This window comes from Aedes albopictus, chromosome 3, assembly GCF_035046485.1.
Source record: "Aedes albopictus strain Foshan chromosome 3, AalbF5, whole genome shotgun sequence".
NCBI classification, from domain to species: domain Eukaryota; kingdom Metazoa; phylum Arthropoda; class Insecta; order Diptera; family Culicidae; genus Aedes; species Aedes albopictus.
In genome coordinates this window covers 89,297,675-89,319,265 of record NC_085138.1, presented here as the reverse complement: position 1 = coordinate 89,319,265, position 21,591 = coordinate 89,297,675, and the positions used below count along the sequence as shown (strand labels likewise).

General features: G+C 38.5%; 1 long non-coding RNA gene across 1 annotated transcript in view; it reads right to left on the bottom strand.

Annotated features, from left to right (window-relative positions):
* Window positions 1-17,993, bottom strand: part of LOC134289761 (uncharacterized) — a 182,795-nt gene extending 164,802 nt beyond the window's left edge. Inside the window, exon 1 of the long non-coding RNA XR_009998653.1 lies at window positions 16,040-17,993. This is a non-coding gene — a long non-coding RNA (uncharacterized LOC134289761). The remainder of the gene's footprint in view (window positions 1-16,039) is intronic.
* Window positions 17,994-21,591: the final 3,598 nt, after the last annotated feature.

Genomic DNA, 21,591 nt, shown 5'->3' with positions numbered 1-21,591 from the left:
CACTGAAATCATGGCTACTATGTTTCACTGCAAAATGCAGTGATGCCCATCGAATAGTATAACCATCATTAGTAAAGATTTTGATTCTGGATAAAAATCGATAACTAATTAATGAGGCGTCTAATTTGAATGTGGTCTTCGGCAAAGTTGTAGCTGATAGACAGGGTGGCCACTCTGAGCGGCAAATAAAATTCCCGAGTTTTTCCCGGTTTTCCCGATAGCTTTTTGAAATTTTTCCCGATTCTAAAATAGAATGATTTACAGTGAAAATTAAACGTAACTTACTAAGAAAAATTTAAGAGAATTCATATTGAATATTTTCAAATCCTTGGGTTTTATATAATATTCATATGAACTTGAAAATAAGTTTATAACTGATTTACTTAATATTTAAAGTTACAACATCTTCATTGAAGATTCCTTAATTTAAATTTTAGGATGACCAACTAGTACAAATTATGCAGTTGCTTAAGCAAATAACAATAAAAAGGATAATCCTGGGGGGGGGGGGGTGTTGTCGCAATTCTCATAGAATACACTATGATTATAGGATTTATGAATCTAATAATTCTTTCCGTAGAATCTGGGTGCTTACCCTTCCACCTACAAGTAGCAATAACGTTGATTACAAAAGGCTGCTCCATACTTGAAAAGTCATCTGGAAACACCAACGGACTGTGGATAAAAGCAAGATCTACTTTTCAACAACTTACTGGCGAATCTCTGCCACTACTGCGCAACAGAGTGTCAGCGCATGACAGGCCATGGAACAAAAAAGTGCCAACCATAGACTGGACAATCAAATCCAAAATAAGAGCCGGACAGATGCCTCAAGTAGCAGCGAGAGGTGGAGCGGACCTGGTGTGATGGTTAGAACACTTGACTATCACGCCGAGGACCTGGGATCGAATCCCACTCCCGACAAACTCACAAAATGTGAGTTCTTCCTTCGGAAGGGAAGTAAAGCGTGGGTCCCGAGATGAACTAGCCTAGGGCTAAAAATCTCGTTAATACAGACAAAAAAAAAAAAGTAGCAGCGAGTACTTTCCGAGAACATGTGCAACAGACCTACCATCAGCACCACCTATGGTACACAGACGGTTCATTAGCAGATGGAAAAGTTGGCTTTGGCATAATTGGTCCAAATGTTAGGAAAGAAGGCGGTCTTCCGCACCAATGCTCAGTGTTTTCGGCAGAAGCAGCAGCTCTAGCATATGCAACTCGGTTAGTGGAAGGACCATCCGTTATATTCAGCGATTCTGCCAGTTGTCTGATGGCCCTGGGAGCTGGAAAATCAAGACATCCATACATACAAGCGTTAGGAAGAGAAGCGGAAGCAAAAGATGTTACATACTGCTGGATCCCGGACCACTCGGGGATTTCCGGAAATGAGGAAGCTGATCAGGCAGCAAACCAAGGAAGACAACAGGAAAGAGTTACCAAGGCCGTTCCAGCAGCAGATATCGTAAGATGGAGCAAAACGGAAATATGGAAGGTATACCAACAAACATGGGACTCGACGGACAGAAGAACGACCAGAATAGTGAAATCGACGGTGACAAAATGGACAGATTTACCCAACAGAAGAGATCAAATCGTATTAACGCGCTTACGATTAGGACATACGTGGTTTACCAAGCACCATTTGTTCGAGAAAAAAACAGCGGAAGTATGCGAGCCCTGCAGGAGAGTGAAAAACATTCACCATATTTTAACTTGAAAGAAATCTTGAAAAATGACCTAGAATCTGAAGCAAAAGTGATAAGCTATCTAAGAAAAATTGGAATGTATAAATTTATATGAAATTTTTTACCATTGTTAGAATGTAACAGCTTAGTTATGTAATAGGCAACAAATAATAAAGCATCAGAGACGAATGCCCCAGAGGTAAAGTCTCTCTAAACAACAAAAAAAAAATCTAATAATAAGTGGATTTCTTAGTAATAGTCCAAAAAAAATCTTGGTAAGTTCGTTTGGGAAACTAATAGGGTATAACAGAATGCCCAGAAAAAAAATATTCTGGATGGACTTCTGGCGGAATATCTGGAAAGATTAATCGTGAAAGAATTTTGGAAACGATTTTTAGGGAAATCTTCCGTGTAGTATTTGTGATGGTCATTTTTAAGATAATTTGATAGAAAACCAGTGGCGAACTTTATGGTAGCATAAATGGCTACTACAGAAAGTCAGGCAGGTTACTTAGGCTGAAATCGTTAATTCTAGGAGAAATTTGAGAGATCAAAGAAATCTTAGATTTTGTCTGATAAACGTCTAGCTTTCAGTTATTGCATCAGCGATTGCAATATGAAGTTCTCAGAGATTTAATTTTTGATCAAATTTTCAGATATGTCAAGAATTTCTCCAGGAATTCCTGAAAGATTAGTTTTTGAGAAATTATTTCCCCCAAAATTTAGAGGCAGATTCATTATTTGGGATTTTTTAATTTCCATAAATCATACAACTATATTGCTCCAGATGCTTTTGAATACTCACTGAAACACCCGCGAGAATTTCAATTGGTAGTTTAACTAGAAACTACGAATACTCCAAATTCTCGAGAATTTGCTGAACCAAGAGTTTTAGCAGGCACTTATGCTAAAGCTTCGCCAAAAAGGGATTTTTCCGATAACTTACTCCGGCTTTCTCCGAACATTTTTTTTCACCAGTTCAACAGATGAGTACATCAAAGCACTTCATGAAAAACAACAGAAATCTTTCAAACTAAATATTAGAAATACTTTTATGAACTACACTAGGCGTTATTTGAGGAATTCCATCAGATATTAAAAATCCCTTTAAATATTCTTTCAAATGTTTTTCACTAACTATTTTTAAATTGTAAGAATGTTTTCACCAGAATTACTCATCTAGGTTTTCATAATTTTTATTTGAATTTCTTCTTGCAGCAATTCATTCATTCATTCAAAATTTTATCAGCATCCTATCCAAATTTTCTCAATGACTTTTCGCTCAAAGGACAAAGGCTATATCAAGTTTTCTCCTAGAGATTGTACAAGGATATTTTTTTAGAAAGAAGTTATAATTTTTGTTTTGTTTTATAAAACTTTTATAGGACGCTTGATGTTTTCTGGAACATGTACATCCTGAAATACATAAGTGTCATATGAATCTATAAATTTTTGTATGTCATGTGTCTCAACCAGTCTTTCCACCAGAATGTTCTTTAGAATATCTTTAAAATTGTTCAAATTGTGATGTTAGGTAACATCACTATGATTAACTTTACTTGTTATGAATCGACGATAAGATATTAATTTCCAAGAATGGTTTTTACGCCAGTTCACCCATTATGTTATTAAGTTCAACAGTTGTTAACTGCATTTCCCACAAATTCCCATACTTATGATTCTGAAGACTGTACAAAATTTAGAATTTTGGAAATTCCCGGTGACTAGCAACAATTCCCGAGGTTTTCCCGACTTTTTCCCGGTGGTTTCGAATTCCCGAGCTTTTCCCGGTTTTCCCGAAATTCCCGACTGGGTGGCCACCCTGAGAATAGCCTAGGATTACCAAGGGTCAACTAACCCTCTAGAGCACTTGGGGAAATGCTACGGTGGATTGAATGAAAAACATCGTTTTCCCATAGTAATTCCCATACAAACTTTGAAGGGCTTGTGCAGTCTCAATTTTCAACCAAATGATCTCAAATTTTGGGAGAAGGCATATAATCTGGTTAGGAATCCAATAAGCGGTGTGGAGCAAAAACGATTTTTTGAACCACGCTAATGGTCATGGGTTCGATCCCCGCCCCGGCATTTCGTCAGTTGCTCTTCCCCCCGAGAGCGGCTGGCACTTGACCCTCTTCTTAGCTCTTATAGCTCAAACGGACCCGGATAATTGTATATCGGCGAACGGCAACCCATAATGGACGACCCTCAATCGGACTGGAAAAGGAACAACAGCCACATCATCATCGTGCTCATCATTCTACCAAGCAGGGTGAAAAGGTGAAAACAGCGCAGAGGCAAACCAGTTCGATATAGTAGAATAAGAATATAATAGAATACATTTAGGCGCTGTACAAAGTGTAAGTGCAGCCACCAATTGGAATCGCTCACGTAGTGCCCTAGTGGACAAAAGAGCTGTAAAATAAGTTAAGTGGTTAAGAATAAAAAATAAATTTTCGACATAATCCTTAGAATAAAAACTTACGCTCATTGATGGTACTCCGGGATGTATTCTTGCAGAAACCCCCGATATTTTTTTTTCTCTGTATTAACGAGATTTTTAGCCCTAGGCTAGTTCATCTCGGGACCCACGCTTTACTTCTCTTTCGAAGCAAGAACTCACATGTTGTGAGTTTGTCGGGAGTGGGATTCGATCCCAGGTCCTCGGCGTGATAGTCAAGTGTTCTAACCATCACACCAGGTCCGCTCCACACCCCGATATATTTAATAAAGGAATACAGAAAAATATTTTTCACCTCACAAGTCATCAAGCTGATGAGCGGCTTATTCATCTGTTGTACAGCAATAGTATTTGTAGGGCTGTACGTATAACCTATTTTATAAATTAGAAATCCAAAAAAAAGTATCCTTTTGCCCGTTTTAAAAAACGATAAAAATAAAAATTCGAGAAAAAATAGTTAGAAGCACTTGACCATCCTGGGCTACTTGGCAAATTTTGAGGCTGGAAGTCGGCTTTCCCCAGAACAATTATAAAAAATCGAAGTGTGAGGTTTGTTCTAAAAGTCCTTCAAATATCGTCAAACATCTTCGAAGAAAAAAGTCCTTCAAATATCGTCAAAGATCTTCGAAGAAATTATAAGAAATTATCCAACAAACCGTTTTCGTGTTATAATTTTTTGAAGAAAAAAAAAAGTATTTTATACGCCTTTATCAAAAACTAGGTGAAGGATATTGCAAAACGAATAACATGAAAATACTTTCAGATAGAAGTTCATACATAAGCAAAATTTCATTTGAATTGAAAAACCCGTCTACGAGATTCTTGCGTTGAGTTAGACATGCTCTATATCAAAGTTTTCCGTCCTATCTCTTGGTTACCATATAGATAGATATAACTGCCATCATTCGCAGGAAAAATATTCCACTGAATCATCTGTTATTTCTCGCGTCATCCATCGAAAACAGACATTGCGGCTACTACGGCTATTAGGCCAGCTAGCTGCAGCTGCAGGTCGTCTTTTGCTGCTGTTCTAGAACGAACGACACCATCTCCCACATCATTCGTTTGTTTCTCGCCGTCGCCAAATCCGAATCGGTGCCAAGTTTTTTTTTTTCTGTGGTTGATTATAGTCGTTCTAATTGAATAAGGATTTCTTTGTGTTTTTTAAGCGTAACACAAACATAGCCTACGATTTTAAGCATAAAGCAGGCAATTGAATCTGCAAAGAACTACGAAAATTGTTTTATTCTTAACACTTAAGGCAATGTCTATAAACAACGTAGTTTTGAGCATTTCAGACCTCCTCCTCCCCCGTCATAGACTTGAATCCAGCTTAGTTAATTTTTGGTGAGTCTATACTTTTACCACTTTAGTTTTTATCTTAACTCAGCTAGTGAGGTTCGTTTCCATTATCAATTGCTTCCACGTAAGTTGATTGAAAGGTGAAAGTGGCACTTCGACGAACACCTGTATGACGCACGATATGCAGGCATAAGCAGAATTCCTTATGGTATCACAGATGAGAAAAATGCAACTGATTTTAAACTGTTGTTCATAATAACCTAATAATATGAAACATAGGGAATCGCGCCACTTGGGCGGTGGCTTCTATATTCGTCTGTTTTCCACTATAACTCAGTCAAATTTAAACCAATTGACACAACTTTTGGAATGTGGTGAGATAGGTATAGTATCTACCCGTGTACAACATTTCAAGTCAATTGGTTCAAAATTGCCGGAGTTATAGTGAAAAACAGACGAATATAGAAGCCACCGCCCAAGTGGCGCGATACCCTATAAAGAATTACTTTTATCTGTTTGAAAATTGAATTAATAATACGTAGAATCCGCTTTTCAAACGAGAGACCGTCCCTTTCCCTACCCGTTTCCGTCAATCTCATAGAAACACAAGTGCATCAATAACCCTCGTGAATAATGGGGTGAGCAAAGCTCCACCTGAGCCCTCAACTCGCACCTCAACGCAATGGATTGCCACACTCTGTGCGGTGCGGATTCCAATCCGACCGTTTTCTGCCCAGAGAGTAAGACACCACCGTCTCACCGTGTTCTATAACCAGCAGCAATCAGCAGCAGCAGCAGCGTGTAGTGGTGGGTGGATCCAGCGAGCGAGCCAGAATGTCAAAAACAAGTCCGTCCAAAAGAAGAGAGAACTCGTACTCGCGATTTCAGAATCAGCTGTGCGATGGTAGTCGTGTCGTGAGCAGCAGCGAGAACGACGAGCCCTCGCCGCTGCACTGCCGCCCGTCTCTTCCTATAAATACTAGTTAGGGGAGAGCGTGTGTGCATCGCCGCACACGGCGACGGGTGAAATTAGGATTCGCAATCGGGGAGAGCGCTGTCAGATTGGCTGTCAAATTAAAAATTCAATTTGGCCCGTACGAGTTCAGGATCAGCGCTTCGCGAAATTGGGACACCACTCGGGCGGGCAATCAATTAACGGGGAGCCCCAACCGGTAACGATTTCATTGGGTGCATGATTGTCTCTAATTAGCAGAGGTGTCAATCAGAAAACCAGCAGCGTCCGAGCATTTCTTATTTTGACGTTTTCCCCATTGAGCGATTTGATTGGTGTTGAGGTAACTCTCTCGCAAACAGAATCACAATCAGTGTTTCTGGTAGTACCACATCGGCGGGCGTATGATGGTATTAGAGGGGTCGCCATTTTGAAAATAAGGGAATCGATTGCCGCACACTCTGACAGCCGTCGTCGACCAACAACTGCGGGAGCGAGCGAAGGCAAGCAACAAACTGCACGGGATTGCAGTTTTACCGATGTGCCCAAATGCATCGACACGCTAACGTTAATGCACACATTTCATGAGTTCAAGGAAGCGATCAAAATTCTACAGTATTCCCTCGTTTGATAGCAACAGAAGATTAACACAATTCTTATGATGCCTTACTTTTGCTGTTAGAATGCGTAAGAAAATAACAACATTTTAGATTACTGCGTCAGATATTCATACTACGTTGTGTGTATTTATTTCGTAGTGCAACTATCTAATCTGGTGGCAGCGAGCGAGCTACAACACTCGACAGGCAGTGTGATTGTGTGTACGGTGAGAAATACAACTGTAACTGACAGTGTTGCCAAGATGATGAAAAATTTTTCGATAGAATGGCCCTATTTATACACAATTCTATTCTTCGAGGATTTTCAATACAGCTTTATGACGAATACCTTAATTATAACTAAAAAGTACGCTCAGTAGCAAAATAAAAACAAAAGCGCATTTTTTACAAACAATTTTTTTTCTAACTTTGACTATTACGTTCACGAATTGGGTCTCCAGTAAGCCTAGTGATTAAGGCCTAGGATAGGATGCGTCACGTAGTCAGCCGATTCGAGACCATTTTGCTGTCAAACGGAGACCAGTCACTGATTGGTCGAAATTGATATTCGATTGCTGCGATCAGATCGCTTTTTATTGGTTTGGCCGTGTTGCTAGTTTGTAAGTTTAGCATGTGATACCAATATTCAAAATCATTTTATTTTTCTATTCAAGTTATATCGACTTAAATGTGTCAGTATTCAAATATAAAGCAACCTAAAGTGGCTCCCATGCCTGATCATTGATAAAAACCTTTAATTTGGTGCAAAATCTTCGACGAAATCGAACGAAAAAATAACAAGGCAGGCGAATTTCTGTTGTCACATCCTATCCTAGGTTGAGGCTATGGATCGTCAATCCGGAGACGGCGGGTTCGATTCCCGTTCCGGTCCGGAAAATTCTCTCGACTCCCTGGGCATAGTGTATCATTGTACTTGCCTCACAATATACAAATTCATACAATGGCGGGCAAAGGAAGCCCTTCAATTAATAACTGTGGAAATGCTCAAAGAACACTAAGTTGAAGCGAGGCAGGCCAAAAAGAAGAATTTAAATTACTTTTAAGCGCCTTTTTCTGAGTCACTATGATATTTTCAGATTTTTTGCACTTTATTTTGGTACCTAAAATTAATTTCAAAGAGATTTTTTGAAATCACCTTCTGACAGCTGGGTAACTGCTTCACATGCGACGAGGGGTGGTTCGACAAATCGCTCCCATACAAACTTCAAATTGATTTTCAAATAGGTTACCGGGCACCAAAATTCGTGAAAATTTGGATTTCGGCTCAGTTTGGCATGCAGATTCAGAATATGGAATTATCTCAACATCACTAAAGAAGCCAATTGATTGGAAGACAATTTTAATTACTCCTTTCAATTTGTTTTTATTCTTGTTTTGTTTTTTTTTAATATTAAAAAAAAAGACACGGACAACGTCTTCAGCTTTCGGCTGTACAGACTGTTTTAAACTTAACATTAGACAACGGACAACGGAGCATGCACCAGTGGAAACGGGGAAGAAACTATTCTCACGAAAAGTTTCAACGCCCGAAGCGGGAATCGAATCCTCACCCCATAGCATGGTGCGATTATAAGCTTGGTGACCCTAACCGCACGGCTACGAGGTTCCACAATTCTGCTGTGACTCCTTCAGGGATTTCTACAAGGATTACTTCAGGAATTTTCTTATAATTTGTTGGAAATCCACATGTGATCCCTTCAGAAATTCTCGCTGGCATCGAGGAGTGCTCTTGGGATTTATTCAAAAATTTCTGGTAGAATCCCCCAGAAAGTTTTGCAAGATTTGGAAATTTCTGGTAGAGTGCATCAGGAAGTTTCACTGGGATTGCTCAGGCAATTCCTTCTTGGAATCCTCCAGGAATCCTTGGAGGACTCCCAAGATTAATTACTGCACAAGTGAAAGTGGATGAGAAATTCCAGCAACAATTCTTGGAAAAAATCTTAGTAGCAATATCTACCTCCTTCTGCTGTTTCTTCTTACAGGAATACAGCTCTAACTCATTTGCAGAGACACTCCTGAAAAAATCTCTGAAGGAATCACAAGAATAATTTCTATTGGAATCTTTGGAGAAATCTCTGGAGGATTCCTTGGAAGAATCACAACTAGGATATGTATAGGAATCTTGGGGGGAAACCTCTGAAGCAATTCCAACAAGAAGTTTTATAAGAATCCCATCGAGCATTTGTGGGAGGAATTCTAAGAGGGATTTTCCAGAGATTTAGGAATACCCGATGGTGTTCTCTAGAAATTCCGGCTCGAATTGCAGACGAAATACCTTCAAGGCTTCGTTCCTATTTGTCCCAGAATTTCTTCATTCCTCCAGGGATTTCACTAATAATTTCTACAAGCATACCTTCAGATCCAATGATTGGGATTCCTCCAGAAATTCTTCCTGAAACACCTCAGTAGATTTCTCCATGCACTCCTCCTATAATTTCTCCTTCGTTACCTTCAGAAATTTTTTCAAGGTTTCTTTTAGAAATTTCTGCAAGGATTCGTCCAAAGATCATCTGGTATCACCAATAGAAATTCCTGCTGGGATTCTTACAGTAATTCCTGATGTAATTTATTCATGTATTTGTTTTGCAGTTTGGTGTACCTACTGGGAATTCTCTTGAGATTATTTCAGAAGCTACTGACGAAATTTCTCCAGGACTGCTACTGGGATTTCTCTAGACATTTTCTGGGGGAATCTTTAAGGATTTTTTTTCTGGGTTTCCCATGTAATACCTGCAGGGAATTCTCCAGAAATTCTTGATATTCATGAACATTAACTAGAGATATTCCTTCTGGAAAATTTCCAGTGGAAATGCTTGAGACATCTCAGCAATAACTCTAGTAGAAATTTCTAAAGACATTCTAGCAGTAAACGCAGGATGTATCCCAAGAGAAATTTCTACAACCATCATTGAAGAAATCTCCGAAGGAATCATAACAGGAATTTCTGAAAAAAAGCAATGGGAGTCCTTGGAGAAACTTTAGGAAAACAAATTTGAACGAATGCTAGGAGGAGTTATCGGAGGAACCCCAGCAGGTACCGAGGTACCCTAGAGTAATGCTGCAGAAATCCTCTTGAAATTCCTCCGCAAATGCCTGATGGTTTTCAGGTAGAAGTTTCTGTTGGATTCCTCCAAAGATTTCTCCAGAAATTGTTCCGATGATTCCCTCAGAGATTTCTGCAAAGATTCCTCTAGGAATAACTCACGTAATACCTCCAGAAACTCTCCCACCAAGCACTCTTGCTGGGGTTTTTCAAGCATTTCAAGATGGTATTTTTTGCCGTTATTGTTCATAGGAGTCATCCTCCAGAAATTCCAGGAATATTTCAAGCAGGAATTGCTTGAGGAATCCCAGCAACATTTATTAATGGATTCTCATAACGAATGACTGAAGAAATCCCAGCTGCATTCCAGGAGCAGTTTCAAAGAGGAATTCTTGGATAAATCCCTGAAGAAATTCTTAAGGAATGCCCGTAAACAAATAGATGCATTTCTGGGGAAATCCACAAAGAAATTAGGCGGGGATTGCTAGATGAATTCCATCAAATATAATTGAAGGAAACAGAAAAAACTGAGAGAGTATCCCAGAAGAATCTTTGGCGAAATTCCAAGAGGGATTGTTGGAGGAAGCAGATATTCTCTAGGAAATTCCAAGAGAAATTTGTGAAGGAAACTTTTGAAAAATCCCAGTAGAAATCACGGAAGCAACTCTGCAGTAATCCCAATGGGCATGTCGAAAGCATATTCCAGAGGAGTTCCTATAAAAGAACGTTTGAAGAAATCGGCGTAGAAATGCCAAGAGGAAGATCTGAAGGGTTCCATTGAGAAATCTTTGAAGAAAATTTCTTGACATTCCTCCATCAATGTCTTTAAAAATTCTTGCTGAGACTGCTTCAGAGGTCTTTCTTAGGATACTTACATAAACCCTTGCTTTAATTCCACCAAGGATTCCTATTGCAATTCCACTTGGAGATATTTCAGCAAGAATTCTTAAGTGAACTTTCAGCAGAAATCACTGAGTAAATTTTCCTTGAACTTCCTTCAAAAACATTAGCATATTTAGAATGCGGTAAGAAATATTTCTGAAACTACTGCAAATGTTTTTAATGCTTTACCAGAAATTATCGTGACATTTACACGTTCTTTCCAAATAATAGAAATCTTATCTAACATAAATTGGCAATTTATCTGCACAAAACCCAACAGCATTCCAGGACCAAGTTCAACTGATATTCGCAAAGGAATTTAAATGATGCTTCCAGTAAGAATATCCAGAGGATTTCTTAGAGGAATCTCAAGAGAAATTCTGAAGAAAACCCTGGAAAAAAATCTCGGAGTTAACTTTTGGGGAATCAATAAATGATAGCACGGATTGCTGGATGAACCCCATCAAGAACAGTTGGAGGAATCCCAGCAACAATTTATAGATATTATCCTGGACGAACTCTAAGGTAAATGCTTGGAAAAATCCAGGAGGAACTCTAAACAATCCTTGGGAAAATCTGTCAAGGAACTGGATGAGGAATTCCTGGAGGAAACCTTGCAGGCATATTCGGGGAAATTGCACGAGAAATATTGGGAGGACTTTTTTCTAAATCTCTGTAGAAATTGCATAATGAACTCTGCAGTAATTCCAGTGGGCATAGAGTATTTCCTACAGGAATTCCTAGAATTGGATAATTTGCGAAGGAATGCCAAGACAAACTTCTGAAAGAATTCATTGGGAAATCTCAGAAGATCTTTTTTGGAATTCTTCAACAAATGCTTGATAAGATTTGTCTAGAAATCCTTGAAGAGATGTTTCTTCAAGGATACCTATGTATGTAAATTCTTTCTGTAATTCACGCAAGGATTCCTATTGAAATTCCTTTTGTGATTTCTCCAGAGATTTCCTAAGGTAAAAAATCCTTACAAATTCCTGCTAGGATTTCTTCAAATGGTGCTACCAATATTTCTTCAGTAATCGCTCTTAAGAGTCCTCCAAGTATTTCTATAGGCTTTCCAGTAAGAATCGCCAGAGGAATCCCAGCAGGACGCCCGGTGCATTTCCCCAGAAACTCCTGAATGAAGCAGCATTCCTGGAGCAATCTCAGAAAGAATTCTTGAAGGATTTTTGAGTAAATTTCCAGCAGAAATAACAGTTAATTTTCTTAGACTTCCATAAAACATTTTTAAGGGATCGCATTTAAAATACGGTGAGAACTGTTTCAAAAACTTCTGCAAATGTTTTAATGCTGTAATCAAAACATTTTCCTGAGATTATGCCTAAACCATGTTTTAAGCTTTTTTGCTCCATTTTTTTTCGAATGAGGCCTCAAGCTGGAAAAGCATACGCATGTGAGAAGAGATCTTCTTCTTTGTGGCTCTACGTTTCTACTAGAACTTAGCCTGCTTCTATTCAACTTAGTCAGGGTGTCTAAATTCCCTGAGTTTTCAAGGGTTTTCCAGAGGGAAATTTTGAAAATTTATTATTCTAAATTTGCATAAATTTTCTATTTCATACTCTGCAAAAGCTATACAGAAGGATCCCCAAAAATAAAGCAGGCATCTTTCAAGATTTCTGAGACTTGTTTCTTAGGTTCCTACCACAGTTCCTTCCTGGATGTCCGCCGATGCTTTTCACGAGGTATGTGTTGGAGTACCTTCTAATATTTCTTCCAGAGGTTTTCCTGATATGCTTCAAAAGTTTCTCGCTAGATTCATCCTGGAGATCCATTCATCCGTCTTGGATAACTGCCAATAGTTTCCCTCGGGATTTCTACGAGATTCTTGCAGAAGCTCCAGGGATTTCTAGCAAACACATTGCGTAGTTTCCTGCAAGATTTCACTTGAATTTCTTCGGATATTTCACCGAGAATTTCTTACAGGGAGTTTCGTAAATTATACCAGGAGATATTCTGAGGAAAACTTTTGGAAAAAATCCCTGTAAGAACTCTGGAAGTCCCTATTAAAAAAATCTTAAAAAGAGCATCCAGAATCTCGGGACAATTTCCGATAAAGATTCCGAGAAAAGTTCTGGGAATAATCCTGAGAAAATCTGTAAAAAACTGTTCCAGGAGAAACTCCGAGAGAAATTTCAGGTGAAACTTCAAATTAAATCCCACGAGAACCTTTAGTTTTAAGATTTATCCCAGCTGAAACTCCAGAAGAAATCTCACAGAAACATCTTGAAGCAATTACATGGAAAAAATTGCGGCAAAAATCCCGGAAGGAGCTCCTACTGAAAGTTCGTGAATTTAGAAAACCTTGCAGGAACTCTATTAGAAAATCTCAGGAATAATCCCTGTAACAACTCTGAGAGAAATCCTGGGAAAATCTCCTGGACTTCTTCCAAGAGGAGCATGAAATATCTAAGAGGAATCCCGAGAGAAATTCTAGGAGAAATTCCCCAATAACTTCTACAAGTTATTCCACGAGAATCCTTAAAAAAAATCGGGATAAGTCTTAGTAGAAATCCCACGAGGGACTCTGGGAACTATATAGGGAATTCTGAAAAGAAATCTGTAGCATCCCCTTGAAAAACTTCAGGAGGAATCCGTGGAAAAAACAGGCTTATTCCCGTATTCGGAAAAATTCAAAAAAGAATACCAAGACAAAATACGTGAAAAACATGGATGGAATCTTTTGATAAACCCTGGAAGGTATTCCAAGAGTTATTTCTAAAGAAGTTTCAGGAAGAAACCCTGATGGAATTTCTGGAATAATCCTTGTAGCAGAATTTTTAGATGGATTTCAACATCAAGGTTCATCCAAGTCCACATAGAATTTGCAGCATATTATTGGAATCGTCGACTTATCGAATACATCTAGATCTGAGAGCCTTCCTTGTATTCCTCTAGCATGGTTATCCAGATTCCTTCTTGATTTAATTTGCTTTGCGAATAATCATACCATTGTAATTATATCAAGCTACCAGTAAGAACCTGCAGCATTACCAGAAAAATATTTGTTTTCACAGTTTGTTCTTTCTACAAACAACAAACATGTAGGAAACATAACATAATAGAAAGCTTGTTTTATTCATACCAACAATTCAGTAATCTTCATGGACTCTTCTTTTGAGTAGATTTTAAATTAGTGAAATTTGCTGCGTTTTTATTCATACGACCCAATGTATTTTTTCATCCGTAAACAATTTCCCTTTCTGAGTATTCCAGGGTTTTCTAGGTTTTTTCAGGTGGTAGACACCCTGTTAGTGTTTTTTTTTGAGCATTTCCACAGTTATTATTGAAGGGCTTTCTTTGCCAGCCATTGCGCGAGTTTGTACATTATGAGGCAAGCACAATGATACACTTTGCCCAGGGAGACAAGCAAATTTTCCCGACTGGAACGAGAATCGAACCCGCCGTCACCGGATTGACGATACATAGTTTTAACCACTACGCTAACTGTAGATCCCAAGAAACAATGCTACATTTCATAGGGGGTGACCCAAACTTTTGATCGGGGCTGTACGTACAAGACATCCAACGTGAATTTGGCTAAACATTTGCTCCGGGTCGCATTACGAAGGCTTTATCAAAGATATCAATTGGGTTGGATATGAAATCTTTTTAGAATTTTAATGAGAACTTACTAAGTATTAGTACACAACCTTGTAAGAAGTTAATCAAAATTGGATATCGGTAGCTCAACAAGATTCTGATTCAAGTTCTCTAAAGTTATTTGAACAAGGTATCTCCTCTATTTGGGAAATATGTGCCAAGCCATGCCATGACTTTCCGTCTACATTTTTATTGAAGATCATTTACCAGCAAGGAACATAATCTATGGTCTTTATTGTCAATTCAATCTAGAATCTGCTAAGAAGTAAAAAAATCGAAGGATCTTGGAAGAAATCTATTGACATTCTTTTGAAGAATGGTTTGGCAAATTGAATAGGAACAAAATCCAATTTATACGGCAATTGGTGGTGAATGCTTTTTTTTTTAAATTTTCGATCAAAAACAGGTCAAAAGCATGTCGTGTCGATATTTCAGACCTGGTGTCCAAGTAGAAGACTATCGTGCGGGGAGTTTGTAGAGAATTGGTTAGAAATAAGTCTTGGAAATGTTGTCAAGCTATTTTTAACGAAAACTGAGGAAAATTTCCATAAGAACTCGTGACATTGTTAAAATACTGTTCTTCGATTATTCATGGAAATTCTGTTGCGGACAAACCTGCTGAAATACTTTATGCTCCTTATCATAATTGTTTTAACAGTTTATCAAAAACTTGGTGATTTTTTTTTATAAAATTCAAAACCTCCAAATCTATTGTAATCTTCGGCACATAGTCTTTAAATCCCTCCAAAAAGTCGATTATAAATTTATCAAGCAGCTTTGAATAAACTAAAAATTGCCAGGAATTTCTTCCTATATTCTTATAAGACAATCAGAATTTTGAAAAACTTTTCGTGTACCTTTCCCATTTGGAAATGCCAAAAATTAATTCAGAGAAACCACATAAATTCTGTTCTGAAGCCCTACATTCATTTAATTCTTTATACAATTGTATAAATAGGGTCACGGTGCCATAAGCAATCCCATGATGCCAAATTCATTCTATTTGAAAACAAAGCGATTGCGGGACCGTTTGATTTAATTCTTTTTGTTATCAGCGCACATACTTCGTTTTGAGAAGGATGAAATTGGGAGCAACATGCTGAACATATGGAAAAGTCTCCCTAATAAATAAAATAATATATACATAAAAAGACACAATTTCTAAGAATGATTCATAGTTCACTATCGAATCCGATTCGAATCTTTTCTGTTGAACCTTGACTAACTGGCGTTATCTAGGCTTTTCAAGGAATGATTTTACCGATCTGATGGGATTTCGCAACGAAACGCAATACCTATCAATTTCTGACGTGGATAACAGCTGACATGTTTTTCTTGCATCAATTCAAAAGAAGTAAATTATTTTTATTTATGATATAATTAATAATATATCGTCTGGAATCTTCGCCTGTCATCAATTGGAAAAAAATCTTCCAAACCAAACCCCAATAAATAAAAAAAACGTGCACTTACTTATTATTTTCATGCCGCCCATAACGGGATAGTTTTGCGTCTTGTTGCCCTCCGCAAAAGAGGTAGTCCTGGGCCGACCACTCATCTCGTCGCCGTAGTCCTGCTGTTGCTGCTGCTGCTGGGATGTCGTCGCTACTCCTGCTCCTGTTGACAATGCGGGCTGCTCCGTCTTGTTTTCCGTCTTCTCACTGTCACACAACACAATTCTGGATCGAACAAATCAACAATCGACAACTTCAACGACAACAGAACGGGAACGGATCTATTACTTCCCGGGACCGATCGTCGTTGCAATTTTGGTTTCACTGTGTCGGTCACACACTTTGTTGATTTTGATTTTTTTTTTTGTTGAAATTATTCTCACTTTTTTGTGGCACTAATTCCTGTTGGTGATTTGTGATTCCTGTTTTGATTGGTGATTTTCTTGATTTCACTTGGTATCTCTTCGCACGGAATTTGCACTGAATCCAAACTTTCGGCAAGCAAACGATGAACGGTTTGTGATGGGAATGTTACAACGGGGTAGTGCTCAGCACTGCTTACAGAGTAGCATCCAGCAATCCCACACGTACGAAATTTCTTTCAATTAAAAAATACGATTCCGATGCACTACTTAACGCGAGGCACGAATTTTCCTCGATCTTTTCTTTTTTCTTTTTTTTTTTCGTGTGCTTCCTTCGAACTGTCGGCCGAAACCTGAAGCACTTTCCACCTTATTTTGCCTGTACTGATGTATTATTTATTTTTTGCTGAACCAATTTCCTTCCGGGCAGCACACAACACACTTCTTCTTCATCGAGAGATCTCTATTTTGGCCTCAAAATTTTCATTCACAGCTCACATTGATTGCACACCACCATCACGAGAGCAAATTGTGAGAGAGAGCAGCAACACTGAAACTACAATTATTTCAAACATCAGATATAGTAGTACATAGTAGGGGCATGATGGGACGACGACGAGTGATGATGGCACGCACACCCCTGCTATTCGCGATATCCGATATTATGGGGGATCGCAGCGATTTCTTCTGCCTGGTTCGGACGCACACCCATACACAGTTTATCGGGAGAAGAAAGAAATAAGAGGGTTTCGTCAAATGAGACAACTTATGCTATGTGTGTATAAATGATGTTGAGCGAAAAAAAAAACTTTTTTTCTTTCTTCGTCGTTTGGCCCGTTCCGTAGGAATTATTGGAAAATCGAATTTTCTTCGTTTGGCCTCAAAACGCACCGGGGAAAGTGGTGCCCGAAAATTGCCAGCACTGACGATAATGATCGTCGGTCACCAGGGCAGACCATTTGAGAGGGGGGATCCCGAAATCCAGGTCCAGATTCGAAAACGGGTCACTGCGCGACTGGGCCCCAAAGGATCCGGAGGGCAAATCGTAAAACGTCACTCGCACTTTGGCCGAATTATCGAACCATACTAATTGTGGTACGCACCAGGGATGGTTCGTCTCGCGATTCACAGTCACTAATTAGAACTGATTCACCTAATTTGCACCCACAAAAACCGAGACAGTCTCGTCTGTCCCGTAGAACAACTCAACTAGTTTAAAGTCGAAGGTGTGTAACATTAAAAATCACTCTGGCCGAGCAAAAGAAGTAGCAGCAGCTGAAAAGTGCCTATTAGACTACGACGACGACTACAGCGAGAACCAAGACGACGTCGACTACGAACGAATACTGCCGTGTACGTTTTGGAATTGGAATTGGAAAAAACGGTAGGAGCGATATAACTAAGGTACCGTATGTATGTACGAGCAAGCGTTCGTACGTAGGAGCCCCTTTGCTCTTTCTCTCGTTGTGTGATTACAGTGGTTGTACCGACGATTGTGTGTATGTTGTTGGGTGACAGCAGTGTAGCCAAGCTAGCAGTCTGTGGTAGTCGTACTAGCCCTGGTCAACGGAGTGACATTTAGACAGGGTGGCAGTGTTGGAAGATGTGAATTTTTTTTAATACTTAGGTCAATCAAAGAACATATAAACCTTTCAAATTAAACCAACAATCATGATGTCAAGATCTCAAAAAAAAAAACAGGAACCGTAATCCGGGGTAACATTGATCAGAACTTACGATCTTTCTTGAATAATTCTCTTGTTAAAGCAAACGTTATATGTTTTATATTTTTAAAAGAAGTACTGGCTCTCTGAGTATGTGTTAAGCTTCTCGAAAAAGTATTGTGAAACATTAAATCACGTTAAAATAAGCTTTTCAATCTAGTTTTTGATTTTGTTGATTTGGGGTAACATTGACCATGTCAGTGATTAATGTTCGTTAGTGTTGAAAATACCCTTAACTACTAAATTTGGGGTCTCTGATTTCAAATATGTTGTCCAAATTCTTACAAGTTATGTACTTTTTGAGTTATTTTAGGATTAAAATCCTCTAAGCAGCGAATAAAGCCTAAAGTTAGGCAATGACTTAAGGATTTGACAGCTTACTTTGAATAAATCGTATATTTTATTGAAAAAGAGCATTTTCATAAAGGTTTCGTTTATTAAATCATAGGATATCATATTGAAGTTATCCAGCTTTTTACGCTTTGATGAGGGGTGATGCATTTTTGACGGATCTTGCCGACAGCCCTTGCAGCATCACAGCAGCCAACATTTTCAGTTCATTGCTCCAGAAATGTCAAAAATTTTCACCTCATGTTACCATTGTTACCATAACAACAAATATAATCAGGTTTGGCAGGCTGATAATCACACCATAACTGCTTTTTGTGTGCATTTTATTCCCGCCCTCAACAGCTGGGTCCATAGCTGAGTGGTCAGCATGCGAGGTAGGCAATCACGAGGTTTTTGGTTCGAGACTGTTTGGTCGTTGTTTTTTTTATAATTGTATATTTGTTCTGTTACCGAATAACACCTCTAAATTTTGACGCACCCGATGGAAATAAATAACATTGCTCACAAAAGGACGAACCAGCTCAGGGCTGAAAGTCTCTAAAATAAAGCAAAAAAAAAAACAATATTCAAAGCCCCCATTAATCCCAAGAAATTGTGAGGTTATGCACGCAGTGCCCAGAGACAGAATAGGTAGGTAACCTTTTACCTATTTCTGTCTCAACCGTGAAGATTCCTGCCGCAGCTTCGTCCATCGGGCCATCCGGTGACAACGGAAGGGAGCCCATGGCCAGCCAAGAACACCCACGATGATCCCCGCCACAATGACGTTGGCTGAGTAAACACGGCGAAAGACTCCTGATAACCCACAAGGGGTACCACCACAGCTCGCTCGTTAAGGTCATCTGACAAGTCTCTCAGAACCATACAGCGCAAGGAATTCGCCAGGGGCTTCAAAAAATAAACTTTCTTGCAGATGACAAACAGAATAAATAATGTATGCGACGGCTTTTGTTCACATCAGTGACGAATGTGCGGGAAAGAAAAGCTTTATGATTAACAACAAATATGGTAACAATGGTAACATCAGGTGAAAATTTTTGACATTTTTGGAGCAGTGAACTGAAATTTTTGGCTGCTGTGATGCTGCAAGGGCTGTCGGCAACACCCGTCAAAATTACATCACCCCTCATCAAAGCGTAAAAAGCTGGATACAGTGATTTCTAACTTTATATTGTATCTAGTATTTATACCAAACATGAATGTTTGACAATGCATCTCATTGCGTTACGAAACACAGTTAAGGAAAACTCGATTTATTTCAATGTTTCTTCTTATTCTTCTTCTTCTTTATGGCTCTACGTCCCCACTGGGACTTGGCCTGCTTCGCTTCAACTTAGTGTTCTTTGAGCATTTCCACAGTTATTAATTGAAGGGCTTTCTTTGCCTGCCATTGCATGAATTTGTATATTGTGAGGCAAGCACAATGATACACTATGCCCAGGGAGTCGAGAAAGTTTTCCCGACCGGAACGGGAATCGAACCCGCCGTTTCCGGATTGACGATCCATAGCCTTAACCACTAGGATAACTGAAGACCCGCTGTAGATGTCAAGAACTAAACTCCAGAACAGTTTGGACGACCTTCAATGTCCCAAAAGTATATGATAATACAGGGTGTTAGGTTCATGAGTGCAAACTTTTTAAGGGGTGATAGAGGACCATAAATGGTGAAAAAAATTGTTCTACGCATATGGTCAAATCTCAACCGATACGTAGTTATTGAACTTTCCATGTTTTGTACTATTATTGCCTTAACTGGCTGTAACTTGAAAATGGCTAAACTTATCTCAGTTTTTTACCCTTACTCGAAAGAAGATTACATTTTCTATCAAATGACATCTTTGAATGGATTGGCTCAGTTGAATAACTATGTTTTAAGAGCAAAAAAGGTCAAAAGTAGTGTGTTTTAATTTGTTTTTGTCAATTATCTTTAAAAAATACGTAATAAATTAAAATTCTCTCTTAGGCAAAATTGTGGCTCCTGTTCCACTCTACAATTCATTCTTTGACACTCTTATCGTTTTCTTGCAATTTTTAATTAGAAATTGCGATTAAGATCATAACTTTGCAACTGTACAAGAAAGCACTGTTTTACGCACTGCGCCGCAGGAAATTGCAAGAAAACGATGAGAGGTACAAGTTTGGTGTCAAACAACGAATTGTAGAGTAGAACAGGGCCACAATTTTGCCTAAGAGAGAATTTTAATTTATTACGTATTTTTTAAAGATAATTGACAAAAACAAATTAAAACACACTACTTTTGAGCTATTTTAATCTAGAAAACTTAGTTAATTAACTAAACCAATCGATTCAAAGATGTCATTTGATAGAAAATTCAATAATTTTTCGAATAAGGGTAAAAAACTGCGATAAGTTTGACCATTTTCAAGTTATAGCCACTTAAGGCAATAATAGTACAAAACATGGAAAGTTCAATAACTACGTAACGGTTGAGATTTGACCATATGCGTAGAACATTTTTTTTCACCAATCATAGTCCTCTATCACCCCTTGAAAATTTTGCACTCACGAACCTAACACCCTGTATAAATTAGTCTTTCAGTAGATCCAGTAAACATAGTTGATTGACTGGATAATCCCAAAAGATTTTTTGGAATGATCTGTAGAATTCAAAGAGATTAATGATAACTAGCATAACCCACGTGAAGAAAACGGTGTTTTTGTATTTTGTTTCCGATCTTTTTAAGATGAAATCTCAAATTTTGAGAGTTATTTTTATCCAATCACGAAAATCCGAGAAACTTGTGGAAGAAAAATTTGTAGTTGCTTCCTTGAACGCTTATGTATCAATGCATATTTATGTGAAACATTCAACTGTGACTGTTGTGGAGTTCTAATACATAGAATAAAAGAAACTTCTAGAGCTTTCTACAGGATTATTGCAGCATCGTAGCGATGCACCAATAATGCAACAATGCATCAATGCAAAGATAATAATTGTATAACTGTCATACTGTGTAAAACAATTAAATGAAACATTTCAAAGCGTGACAGAAGGACAGACCGTCAATTCTGGGGTTTTGTATCTATGATTTTTAATCACAGAATCTTATACTGATCATGGTCTACAGAAGTTAGTAGACGGCAGCGGAAGTGGAAGCGCAGCTTGAACC